The sequence below is a fragment of the Anopheles arabiensis genome, chromosome 3, assembly GCF_016920715.1.
Source record: "Anopheles arabiensis isolate DONGOLA chromosome 3, AaraD3, whole genome shotgun sequence".
In the NCBI taxonomy this organism is placed as follows: domain Eukaryota; kingdom Metazoa; phylum Arthropoda; class Insecta; order Diptera; family Culicidae; genus Anopheles; species Anopheles arabiensis.
The window spans coordinates 74,714,000-74,728,257 of NC_053518.1; the positions used below are offsets into that span (position 1 = coordinate 74,714,000).

At 42.1% G+C, this 14,258-nt stretch overlaps 1 protein-coding gene across 4 annotated transcripts in view; it reads left to right on the forward strand.

Annotated features, from left to right (window-relative positions):
- Positions 1-14,258, forward strand: part of LOC120900722 (ras-related protein Rap1) — a 79,116-nt gene continuing 64,858 nt past the window's right edge. For 2 of the 4 annotated variants that reach the window (XM_040308107.1, XM_040308109.1), the window contains exons 1-2: positions 1-89; positions 2,477-2,742. The gene's annotated coding sequence lies outside the window, so the exon portion shown is untranslated. Of the gene's footprint in view, positions 132-174; positions 299-2,476; positions 2,743-14,258 lie in introns of those variants that run through there. The other 2 variants (XM_040308108.1, XM_040308110.1) reach the window with 2 other exon arrangements.

Here is a 14,258-nt window from a genome sequence, read left to right on the forward strand (position 1 = left end):
CGGCAGGATGTGGCACGCACCAGTTTTTCCAGGGCTGTCAACCGAGCTGGCTGGTCTGCTGACACGATCCACCAATAGCGCCACACGCTGTGAGTGTTTTTGGTTGCGGTTGGGTGCTTGCTGAACGGATAGTAAGCGAAGAAAATTACTACAGCATCGAAGGGATGGGGCACACTTCCTGGAACGCTCGTCAATATACGTACGTGTCGTGGACGCGCACAGATCGAGGACCTAGCGATAGAGAGCGCTTCTATTGTTCCAGCCGACGCACTAACGGTTGTGCGCAATGAGAGTGTGGGTGCGTGTGTTTGTGTGGCTGTAAATAAGTGCATTTGTTTTTTGGTTTGATAAGGACACAGAAGCGCAAGATTCAGCTCAGTGTGGGTGTTTTGTGGTGGCGGTTTTACACTCTCCCCGCCTGTGCATCGTAGTGCGTGGTGCGTGGTACGCCTTCAACCACACGGGTCCGATCGTATTCGCAGTGACGCGATTAACTGTGACGCTTCGGGGCAATTCTTAACCTCAATCTCATAACCGTGGACCGCCTTTTTTTCTCGCCCGCCTGCGGGTGCCTGCGGCGTGTGCAGGATGTTACAACCACTTCCCGGAAACCGTGCGCTCTGTGTGCGGGAATAAAACGAACTTCCACTCTTGGACGAGGCATATACGCAGCAAAAAGCTTCGTCACGGGCAGTCGTTTTTTTGTTATAAAATGTATTTTAGGACAGCTTTGAAAGACAGCTTTCTGATATAAAAATCTATTTCAGTTTTGTTTTATTTGCACTTTCTGTCGCTCGCATCGTATTTAAAAAGATAGGGATGGCAGACGGTCTGAAAACCTTTTGTGGTAGCCGTAGTGAGTTATTGGCAGAGCATAAATCATTATCTGGTTTGACGAGCGGGTATAGCCTCCCGGCACCTAGTACAAAGGGTACAAACCCGGGGTACGAAAGCCAACATAAAAGGGAAATCCCCAAAATCAATCCATTTTATTGTACCGGTATTGAAGAGCCCGCAAACAAGTCAACCCAGCCACGAGATCAATGTGACAATCTTGGATTGGATCTCACTTTTTTTTGCTGTTGTTTGGCTGCTAAACCCCGTTTTGCAAAAGTTTCTCGCATCTGTCTTGGGACGGGACAAAAAAAAACTGGGAGGATTGAAAAGAAATTAGTTTTTACGCACCAGCACCATTCAGAAGGCGGCGGCTAAGAAAGCCACCGAAGGGTGGCCAAGTGTGTGATAAATGCGAAAGGAAAGTGAATTTTAATAACGTGCGGGTGCGCGAGCTTTGGCGTTTTCCGCCACTTTTTTTGCCTTCTGCAGCTGGCGTTAACAGATGGAGGTGGTGTGTCCCAGCTGCAGGATGAAGGATCGGATGGGATAAGGTTTCGTTTTTCTGCTGTTCGTTTCTTGTTCTTGGCAAGCGTGTTCTTGTTGGTTGGTGGCCATTTTCTTGAAGTCAAACAAATGCTATCTTTAGCTAGCTGGGAAGGGGACAATTTATTTCTGACGAGAAATTACAGCATAATTGTATCCTTTTTCGTTGCGTTCAAGCTTAGGAAGAGTAGCGCCTACAAGTATGCAAAACGGTGATCGTTGCTAGTCGTTTGCATTTGCAGCGCCTACAAGTATGCTAATAGGATGTCTGTTCTTTTCACGGGGTTTCGTTTTAAAAGGTTTCTATTACTTTACTTTTACTGATGGTTTGTTTGCTTCATGTTTTAAAAGTTTTTTTTTACAGACATCCATGTTTTTTTCTTTTTAAATTTGTTTAATAAATCTTAAAAAAAAACTAGAATGAGGGAAGTTGTACGGTCATGTCGTACTTTTTGGTTTGAGCATTAGCTATTGATATCGAAACAATCGAACACACTTGTAAGTACGGCCTGCAGCATGAGGTGCCAAAAGCAGGGGACGAAAATCGTTATTAACTTTCGCTCAAAACCTTCGTCTACAAGCGTTAAGATTTATTCGTTTACTTCTAAAACGTTCGTCTAAAGCACGGAAGTATCAAACACAGCATGTCCTTTTCACACCCGCAAACCAGCCCCGGCGGCAGGGCGATTCGTCATTAACCAGTTGTACAGGTTCTCATAAAGCAAGTGATGGACCGGAGGCACAAAGCCGGACGTTCCGTTTCCACTTGTTTGGAGAGAAGAAAGTTTTCCGCTTCCCCATCCAGCTGACGGCGCGGCATGGAAATGGAAATGTTTCCTATGAGTATGTTTTAAGACGCAATTGTTGGACACTCTCCCGTCCGCCAGTTTGAGGGAGGAGTAGGGAATTGGGAGGGGACCAACTTTGCCGAACAACAAAGTACCGAGTGCCGCGCGGAGACACAAAAAGAGACCGGTTCGTGGGCTGTGTGCCGTGCCTTGGGGGTCATCTGGTGGGTTGCTAGCGACCTCATTTCCTCACGTAATTTCCGCGTCTAAATGTGTGTGTGTGTGTTTGTGTGTATTGGTGTGCATAGTTTGCTGTGATGAATTTCAACCAGTGCTGGTGATTTGTGCGTGATTATCAAAAGTGGGCAAAAGCGGCAAAATCTGAAGCACCGCAGAATCCGAGTACCGGGGAAGGACCAAGTTTTGGTGTGTCCATTGTGCGAGTATATCTTCACGGTTCCCTGCAACCGTTCGTCGGTTGCCGCAAAGAGTGTTGACGAACACTTCCCTCGAGCAACGATCAAGGGCTGAAGACTGTGGTGTTTCATCCGGGTACGATAGCTTGCACGGAAAGGTAAGTTGAACGAAATCCACGTGGAAAGCACTGGGGCAACAGGGATAACGAAGAGTGGAAAATAATTAGTTTTGCGCTTTCGTGCATAGAATTTATAAAGGAAGGTCGGGTGGGCTTCTTTCATTTTCGGTGGACACTTGTAGCGCCAGGCAGGACGCTCTGTTTGATGAGCGTGTTTGAAGGTGAAATTTAGATGACGCTTTCATTGTATAAAATCAATCTCCGTTACGGTGGAGCGGATCGGACGGGGCAGGGAGAATGTTTCCGTGCTAGACATACCGTAATGCTTGTTAAAATGTAATGCATAATGGGGAAGGTGATTTAATCGCGGCGAGAATATGAATTGGGATTGGATTATCAGGCAGAATAGTATGTAGTAGATGTTTAAAAGCTCTACATTTACTGCATGGTAGTTAGATGTTTTATTAATATACGGGTTATCTGGATCTCTAAGAGCTGAAAAAGCCGCCATAGTGCAATAAATAACATTGAGGTGGAAGGAATCCTCCATAAACCATGAACGGTCAAGCCTATTTCTTTACGAGGATTGCATCTGTATAGTAAAATACCTCATATGGATATAATTGCACATTTCACCTATCAAATCTGAAACCTTATTTTACAAAAGGTTCCAAAATAGAAAGTACTGCGTTCAGGATGTCCTAGATCTTAGTAGAAATGAAAAATTGCATGTAGCTTCTAGAAAAGATTTTATTTTCAGTAGATTTCGTTCAAAAAAGCAAGAAATCTAGGCACTTTTAGAACCCAAAACCTTTGTTTTCATTTTAGTATAAAAAGTAATTAGAACGACTAGCTTCTTTTATGCCGTTACTTGATAACTAGCTTGTTTTAACTGGTTATTTTCATTAGTTACTATTACCTTTTAAGTCGGATTTCCGCGTAAGTCGAATACAGTCGAATGCCGATCATACAGACTCCTTTTATCCAGTTGATTCTCAGAACAAATATCGTAACGAAGAGCGATACGGCGCTCCACTGTAATACGGTTTTCAGCCAAAATACATTGTATAAATAGGATTTTTTGATGAAATTAAGTACTTTGCCACAACTCGTTATTTATTTAATACGTTTTGTGCAGCAAATAAGTTTATTTCACACTGTTAAGCGATTTCAGTTTTTCGGGAAAGCAAAGCAATTTATTTTGCATTTGACAATTCTAGGAGCAACTTGTACCGATTTGACACAGGGACTTTCAGTAAACCGTGCATCTATGAATCCGTTTAAGACTGAGAACCGCGTAACCTGGGAACAGGTTCTAGTTACATATAATTCAAAAATGATAGAAATGTAGCTCATTACATCAAACCATTAACTCCAAATCAATATATTGTACGGAATACATTGTACTGTACTGGATCACGAAAAGAGCTATTGTATGAGAGAGTGCAAACAGTAATAATGGAGCCCTTTCTGTTTTAAGTTCGTAGGCTGAAATTTCAGCCTGTCAGCTGTTTTCATTGTACAGGCGTCCCCCGAGTTACGACCCCCTCGAGTTAAGACGATTCGCAGATACGACGATTTTGATTTTGACAGTTAATAGTTATTATTGAGACGAAATTGATATATATTTTTTTAAATATCTGTGCAGTTAACCGTTACAAACATATTTCCTCAGATTCCACAACTCTCCGTTCTTGAATATTTATATCGTGTAAACGGCTTTTGGAGGAAAATGTATACATTATCGTACATTATTTTAAATAAAATGCACGCTTTCATAGATTCCGTCTCTTCAATATCAGCTATTTACTTAATATTCACAGATATTCGACGTACAACTATTTCGACTTACGCCTTCCTTTGGGACATTTTTTCGGTCCCAAATACAGTCGTATCTCGGGGGACACCTGTATAGCAGTTTTCGAGCAGCTGTCAAGGAGGGTATAGTATACAGGTGGGCTTATCCCAAGGTGTATGAATTTAGAAGGCTGTTTTTTATCGCTTCTGCTTCTGAATGAAGATTTTAAGAGTGTTTTGAGTATTCGTAAAGCGTTCAGATAGCTTGTTTGAACAAAAGTTTTAACCCATCCTGTCAAAAAGTGATATTCAAATTTAATTATAAAAACAAGCTATGAGACCCGATCTGTTTAATGCACCTTGAGATAAATATAAACATCACCTCGTTTTGCCATTTTTCGAGCAGGTACTCGAATCTAATTCTAGCTTTGAGGATAGAAAAATTTAGACTGAAAATTGCAGGCTAGTTTTTTGTGTCGTTTGGTATGGTGTGTTTACATGATTTCAGCCTCCAACTGTCAAACTCTATACAAAAAACTGACTAGAATCGCGAAGGGTCCCAATATCAGTAAAGTCAAGAACTACAACATCAGTAATTTCCACGATAGGCGTCTTAATGTCTGAACACTTTTTTAACTTAATTTAAAAAAGAAGGGACGACCCAGTGATTCATTCTATACCTAGACCGATACTTTAAAGTTCAAACAAGATCACTTCCAGTCTGGTTGGTTCATCCGTAACAAGACTTGAATATCTGATTGCGTGGTAGAATAAGTACAGGAAATGAAGAAAATAATTTTTTTTCTACAATTTATTTTCATATTTTGAGATGTTTGTTCCTACACATGTCCGTTGAAAATGAATTCATTTGCAAACAGCAAACCAATCCAATAACTGTCTAGGATTTTGTAGATCTAAAAAGTTGATAAATGGTGTAAATTATCCTTAGAAGCCCAACTTTTAAGCTCTGGTGTTACCTTTACTTCCGTAACCTCCTCGTAATTGCATTATCATGCTGTATTAAATTGCGAAATTATGTTATGTGCAAATATTATATCTAGTCAAGGTGAACATATTAATATCTAAAATAGCTAATTTATAATATAAATTCCTATCATCAGCGAATATCCACTACGTGAGATTTACCATAATTCCATAGACCTTGACCACGACAATGCAACGTCATTTGTGAGTAGCTTTCTGAACCACACCCATCTTCCCAGCCCGGGGAAAACGGAGTTAGACATTAAGCTGCCAATAAGTTAAAGTCTCATAACCTAATCCAATGTTGCGACCCGCAAAATGGAAACTAGCGTCCGGGCGTTGGAAGCTGGAGCAATGGAAGTATGCTCCATTTGTGAGGAGTGAGCATTTCTCGGAATGATAACGAGGAAACAAACAAGTCAAAGACCGTTTAATCATCGCAACCTACGAGAAACGGTACGCAAGCGTCCGATAATAATCCTTGCGAGCTTCTAGGAATTCAATGCGATGCATTTGACCAGTCCGCTGGACACTGGCTAACGACGTTGCTTGTCAGCAACATGGATAGAGCTTCGAGCATACCTATGCAAGTGGTGTGTGTGTGTGTGTGTTTGTGACGAATGCAGGTTCTATTCTGAGACTATTACTCGGTTGCTCTATTCATATTGTGCAATTCTCAGAAAATTGAAAAAGAGTTTATTGTAATATGGAGCGTTGCAGCTCAGATCAAAAGCCTTCGGACGGGAGCATTAGCATTTAAATTTGTTTCTAACACACACACACACACACACACACACACACACACACACACACACACACACACACACACACACACACACACACACACACACACACACACACACACACACACACACACACACACACACACACACACACACACAATCACACACACACACACACACAATCACACACACACACACACACACACACACACACACACACACACACACACACACACAATCACACACACACACACACACACACACACACACACACACACACACACACACACACACACACACAAAACACTTGCTGCTAGTTCCAGTTCAATATGCGTAGTAAACGAAATGTTTTAAAATTTCCCACAGACAATTTTATGTTGATGATGCGTGAAAGAAGAGTTACATTCGCTCGGCCCTGGCAGATAAAGCGTACGCTACACGCGAACGTGCAGTACACACCGTGGACAAGGACGATAATCAGCACACTACACTGTGCACCGTAAGCACATATAAGCTTCGCGGTACCATACAGCCCGGCATCGCCGGCAACGGCAACTGCCAGGCGACGCGATCTTAATGCGAAAAGAACTAATTCCGCGCAAGCATACATCGTCATCGTTGTTGTGGCGCCGTTGTTACTGCTTGCTACATGCCGGGTGCTGCTGGTGCCCACCGTATTTCCCGCCGGGCTGTTGCTGCAGGCGCTAACAGTGAGTAATAGACCGGATGCAGTCCCGTGTTTGCTGCGCACAAGTGTGTTTGTTTGCCGCAGCCCGCAACCCGAGTACATAAAACATAATCATCGCAAAGAAAAGCCAAATTTAATGCTTCCGACCTAGCCAGTGGAGGAGTGAGTGTGGGCAGGAGGATCATAAAACTGAAATGCCTGAAAGGTGGACCAGGTGGACAGATAGGTGTTTGGGGGGGGGGGGGGCAACGGTGGCAGCATTGGGCGCACGGTAGCCCGCATAACGGGCGGGCGTGTTCTCTTTCTGCTTTCTACTTTTCGCAACCCTCGCGGCAACACCACCATTTTCTTTCACCACAATGCTGCTCTATTTGCATTCACCGCATTGTTGCATTCATCAAGTGTGTGTGTTTGTGGGTGTCGGAAACGGAGAGCGTGCACTTTTGTGGTTAGCCGTAGCTGAAAGTGTTCTTTCTCGCCAGCCAGCAACGCCCAGAACGGGGAAAACAAGCAACAAGCGCGCCACACGATATGGTCAACGCTCGGTTCGCTCTGGTATGCAATTCACTATTAGATAGGAATATCTTGCTCTCTCTCTCCTGCTTTCCCATCATCCAACTTGGCTTGGAAAGGGAGGTACTGGTGCAAGTGACACGTTGACTGGTAAGAAAGCATGACATTTATTTATTATGAACTTCGGGGGCTGCCGGGCTTCTTGGCCATTGCGTGCCGCGTACCGAGCCATTGTTCATTCATTTCCGTCCGTTTGTCAAATGCAGCAGCAACTGTGGTATGGTGCCACTCCTACTCGCCTCCCCCCCCCCATTCTTAAACCCCCTGAAGGCAATGCGCATCGTTTGTTCCTACTCACGGTAAGAGAGCCGGCACTTGTTCTGTGGCATAGTCCCGCTGTTGCAAGAGTTTTCAATGTTTGAGGATTTTTGTTTTTGTTGCTTCCTTTCTATCATTCTATAATGTACCGCAGCCATCGTTTGTCTGTATTCGGCCGACCTTTGCCATCCCATCTAGCCCACTCACTGCTCCACACCCTCTCCCTCCGCTTGCCCTTCCCCTCCGGAGGGACTTTGCATTGCTGAATGTGTTACGGTCGGATGGCTTAAAATGCAATCAACAAGGAAGAAAATAAGATGTTCCGAAGCGACTTTTCGACAGTGAGTCATTGAGGCTGTCAGAAAGTGAGAAATGCTAAATGATATTGGCTATCGTATAGAAACAAAAAGCGGGAAACACTTCTAGCGAAGGCACATTTCGGTGATGGTTGTTACAAGATGCTAAGCGTCGATCATCGTGGGTAAAATGGTGCTAAGCAATTGTGAACCTCATATTGCATCTTGTTCACCAAAATGATGTTTGTTTGATGAAAGAGTTGAAGTTGAATTTCAAGACGATAACTGTCCACAATAATTTATTTCATATTTTAGCTTTTCTCAACGAGTTTAGTAAAGCTGTCATGTTTTTTTTTTCAAAAACAACCCTAAATTTGGTAACATTTTTTGCTTTTTCTTTCTGTCATTGGAGCAATATTCTTCATCCGGGTTGTATCCATTTGGCAATTACCTTCCCCCAAATTGACTTTCATGAGCTAACCTGATCGCGGCTGCATCGAATCGGCAGTTGTTTACTTAGATTTTATGCTGAAATAATCTAAGCTGAAAATTATGGTGCTGATTTTCACACGATTTCTGTCGCTAAGTGTCAAACACCTTAGAAAACATCTGGTTCGTATCGTAGAATCCCTCAAAAATAGTAAAATATTAAGCTATGATATTGCACATTTTAACACGGAACAAATCGCAAAGCTCAAACAAAATTTGCATACAATTAGGCACTCCTCATCCCCTACTTTCTGGCACACTCTAAACTGGCCTCAGTATACCAAACTGTTAGTTTTTTTTATCAAAACCCAAAGCTATGAATGTAAAAAGAGCTCGATGTTATTGCCCATGGATAGAAAAAAGTCTAATTTACAAAAACACCGAATCTTGGCGCTTTTAACACACCCCAAGTGACATTTGTTCCAAATTTTTAACCATGATCTGCTCGAATGGTTCTCGAATAATAAAAAAAATGTGGATTTGTGTATGATAAACCATGTAGAAAGTGTCAAAATTTCGTTTGAGCGTGCGAATGACCTTTTTCTATTGAATGAAGATGGTGTCCAATTCGTTTTAGATTAATTTGATTTAATATTTGGCGATAAAAGAAGGTGCATTTCGTTCAACGTTATTTGGTGAAAATTCGATGGTTTGTTTAATAAAATGAGTATACGACTAGTAATAAGTATTGGAAACGTTATTTCCCAAAGGATAGAGAAGAAAACAGCGAAAAATACACTTCACAGTCGATTTTCAAGGGCTTGTTCTAAAAGTCCCTTAAACTGGTGCAGTTTAAGGGAAATTTAAGGTGCCAGTTTAAGGGAAATCGCACGAAAGCCCGAATATGTCAATTGGGACTTGAACACACACAAATCCACAATTTTAGGTGTATCGAGTACTAATCGAGTAGGGAAGCACTATTTCGTGAAAATGTCACTTGGGTTGGGTAGTAAATATTATAAAACATCATTGCATACATTTAGGCGCTTGTGAATGGGTAATTATTTAATTTGCCAAAAATTAAAACAAGTTTTTATTCTGCACTAGAAGATAAGTTAGTATATTCAAGTATTTCGTAGACCAGTCTTAAAGTAATGTTTATTAGAACCGAAAATCGATCAACAATAATAGATAGGTAAATATAAATATAAAATAAATTTTACTCTTGAAAAGTCAATCCAAATACAAAACAATCCTTGTGTTCATTGAACATAGCGAACAAGGATGTATATGAATAATGATTGATCATGGTATTTTTACAACTATCATTATAACTTATATCACATGCAGAAAATGCTCCCAAAACAAAACAAGTAAATGTAAAATGTGTTGAAAATATGGTCGAAGTCGAATTCTGCTTAATATAAGAAAATATACAAATGATTAAAAAACAGTGATATCTTTTCCGCCAACTGATTTCGTTCAGAAAATAGAAAGCGTAAAATCAACAAGGGTATGATTAAACTAGAAAAATAAAACATTGAGATCGTTTTTATTTCCCAGATGATGAAAATCAAAACACTGCGGTATGAATATTTTCTCCTCGCAATCGTACCACGATTCATCTTTCCTCCAGATGATTAATGAAAGAATGATTTATGATGAATTTGGCATCGCAGAAATATGATACTGCTTTCTCTCGCATGCTAGCGCAGCAACAACAGCAAAAAATACATCTTCCGGCGCAAGGATCTCCATTTATTTATCTCTTTCTGTGTATACATCGATTCCGACACAGGCGCTGAGTCACAGGGGGGAAAGCGTGAAGGTGATTCAGTTCCGGTGATTCGTTTTGCACCTTTCTTTCCCCCGGATTGGCTCAATCATTTTGCGATACAAAAGAAAGCGTACGCAATCATTGATGAATTAATTTCATTAATCATTGCCAAAGTACGCACGCTAGATTCGCCAGAAGGCGGACAAATGGTAGCAATTGTATGGCAATGAGATGGGAGAGAACGAGTGAGAGAGCAGGAGCAATTGAATGGCGGGACGAAGGCAGGAAACCGATCCAGCACTGGAGGTGGAAAATGAAGTGATCGTTTACCAATTATCGTCGTCGTCACGTTTCGTGCACCATCAAAGAAAAGCTCACCTTTGTGTTGCGCGGTCGGTAGGCGTGCGTTCATCCCGCATCCTGGCGCGAACGGAACGGAGAGGCATGCTTATGTGTTTTTTCCCCTCTTGTTGACATAGGACAAGTATTAATTACCGGCTGTGGCGGAAAAGCGATGCCTTGCGCTGCGTGCCTGCGTAGGACGACATGTTGTTGCTGCGTTACTCCGTCAGACAACGCTCTTTGCGGACTGTGAGGGCTGTTTCGTGCGTGGGCCCACCGAATGTGTTTGGCAATGATGCTTCTTAATGAAGTGTTATCTTACGCGAGCACGAAGTACGCCACAACGGAAGGTAAAGTTGTGGGCCAGTTTTGAAAGGTTTGCAACATAGAATTCGGTTTGCTGCTGCCGCTTATCACTTTGGAGTGTGTTTTGTTTTAATCGAAAGTTTGATAAAGTAACAATTGTCTTGCGCAGTAATGGAAAAAGTTTTCTGTTCACGTCGTGTAGTCTAAATTTAAACAGAAACACGAGAAACGATACAGCTTTTGTAGATGCAGTGGAGGTATTGTTTATTCTGACGAGCTTTAGCACGTATTTGAGTGTAAATTACAGTCGATGCCTTTATACGTTGCCTCTAAGCTCAAAGGTTCAAATTTTTGACAGTGAGTCCCAATATTAGCATCGTTATCAAGTTTGTCAAATCATCAAGAGTGTATATAACGAGTACTAGCTTTCGTTGAATGTTTGATGGTTTGGTGATCATTAGACTAATGATTGAATTATTTTTGTTTTTAATTTATCATTTTATGTTAAATTTAAACTTGAAAGTTGTTGTATTTATGTGTTTCAAAGAGAACATTGCATCATATTAGCAAAAACTACTACTAAAAGGTCTCTGTTTGTTTTGTTGAGCTGGGAAAAAACAATGTGGATGACATGAATTACCCAACTATACAGGATTTTTCCCAGGAGTTCTCATAGCTGTTAGACACTTTATTGAGTCTTTCTTACAAGAAATGAACTTAAGGTAATTGGACTCTAGTATCCTTGTTGGACAAATCCAATAGGATTTTCCAAGGCGGCTGTCCAACAAGGGTGCCATAGAGTCCAATTTCCAGCATTTGAAGTTCACTTTCCATAAGAAAGAGTCAAGCAAGTGTCCCACACCTATTAGAAACTCTGGAAAACCCTGTAATTCTGCAAATTCTCCCGAATTATGAACATTTTAGTAAATAGAAAAATATTTAAACACGAATGCACTTCAAACGGAACTGGAGCAGTGAGCTTTTAGCTTCAAATTGAAGTCAATCTGTTATTTAAAATGGACTACTGAGCAATAAAAAAAAACAAATATGTCCATTTCACATTACACAGCATTTGGTAGGAGTGCGCAAGAGATTCCAGAGAAAATTGTGAAAATTGATTTATTTAGATTCCATCTTGCTGCGATTTTTCGGCGCTATTTTCTTTCACGAGCGATATGCAAATGGTGAGGACCCTTTACCAGGAAAGGCCCCGAATCGCTCCAACAGCTTAATGGTGTGGAAAGTTTATCTGTGATAAAGTAAACCTACGCCCGGTTTGCATCTGGCGGTATGTTTGTGTTAGCAGCAAAAGCTTTCTACACTGATAAAACTGCTGTGTTTCTAAAAAAAATGTTTTATTATACCGGGTGATACTATTTTCTTTATAAAGTACATCCTCTCTTTTCGGCGAAATGAAAAATAAAGGCCAAGTAAATGATTTGGCATTTCAGAACGGGTTTGGTGCATTAACCTGTGGTGCTCCTGCTTGCATCCTACTCATGCTGCTAGCTGCAAAGGACACCAATCCTTTTCGAACCACGAACCGACGAGCGGCAAACGGGGCTAATATCATACATGTATGCACTTTTTGCCGGTTGCCAGAATTGCTAAAGGTCAGAGTATTTCCGCCTGACTGGGTACACTGTTTGCCGGGCTAACGGAAAGCATTTCCAATAAGCGGCGGTTGTTTATCCTGAGACGGTAAGAACTTACGCGTAGCGGTGTGTGTGTGTGTGTGTGTGTGTGTGTGTGGTGGGGGAGAAGAATCAATGACCTAATGCCATTCCATGTCAGTTGTTCGGTGACAACTTTCGCCGTAATGCGGAATGCTATTGGCATTTTCATAACATTTTGTGACAGTTTTTTACCCCTCTCCTGTGCTGTGTCCACATCTCCTTTCGGTCGTTATTTTTGTGGATCAAACGGTGAGTAGAGAGAGAGAGACAACAACCGAAGGGGTTAGAAGCATTTGTTCACGGCGGGATAAAGTAAGTAGCTTTACTGTAAGAGGATCCCCCGCTGGACAAAGCTGACGGGTGGTCAGCGGGAGCCAATTATTTTGTGATTCTTTTTGCCCACCTTTACGTTTCCCCGCGTTAGTATAATGATGTAGTATGCGTTATGTAGTTAAATGATATGAAAAAATGGAACACATTTATTAAACACTGTTTGTTTATTTGTGTTGTATCGTATTGCCCATGGCATTGCCAGTTCCAATCCAATTTGGCCGCTGTTGTTTTTGTTTGCTGTTTTTGGTGGACGGTCACTTTCTACCCGTGTCGTTGACACCCGTGCGTTGACAGCTGGATGAAGCTCACTGTCGGTGTCCATTCGTTACGGAACACTGGCCATACACAGGGCCATGTGCACACTGTCCACTGCTAATGCATGCTGGAAAATTGGGCAAAGAGAGATAGAGAGAGAGCAGTGGAGAACAAAAGCAAAAAACAACAGAGCAACAAAGCGAGCGAACTTTCAAGCATCCTTGACCAGGCCCAGAAAAACTAACCCTCCCCATCTTGCCCGCCCATCCCATATACACTTTCGATGGGCAGCCGTGTGTCGAGCTCGGTGGCCAACCCGTCGAAACCCGAACTAGTGCGACAACTGATGTCAAATGAAATTTTGCTCCGATCAGCCTCTGTAATCTTCTCGCTGATTGGGGCGTCACTGCTCGTTTTCGCACATACACATTTTCCACACGCACACGCACACACATGTACACACTTTTCGTTTACCATTTTGAGGCACCATCAGAACGCAACGGATCGCGCACGGTTCGAGTGTTGTTTTTGCCAAGCACTCACGCGCTTCTTTGCCATAAAACCGTGGCCGTGGCCGACCCGTTTTGGTAGACCTGTTGCGTAAACTTGGCCCAGCGCCGACGGACTCGCTGTATTAACGCCTGCTGGCGAGCTCTGCTGCAGGTTATAAATCCAGACGCACACACACACACACACACACACAGTGGTGTCGATGGAGGGTAGAAAGCTGACTGGCGGAACAGTAAAACCATTTCTGCTTGATAACCGGATTTGGGGCTGGCATCCTTTGCGGTGGTCGACCAAATCGACGGCGACAGACAGACACAGACGGACCGGGCTGACGCATGATCGGCACTAATCGGTCCGGTGCCTTGCGTGATGCAGCGTGTACGTGTGAATTATTTATTTTGTGATGAGCTTTTCACGAGAATACCAGGAAATTTGTACATAGTTTTGCGCAACAAGCAAAGGGATGGAGGAGATTTTCATAGAAAAACGTAGTTGGAAGTTTTATGGTAGTAATAAATTGCGAAAATAATCAAAGATTTTTGTGACTTAGAAAATGATCATAGCTTTAAAAACACTTTGAAAACACAA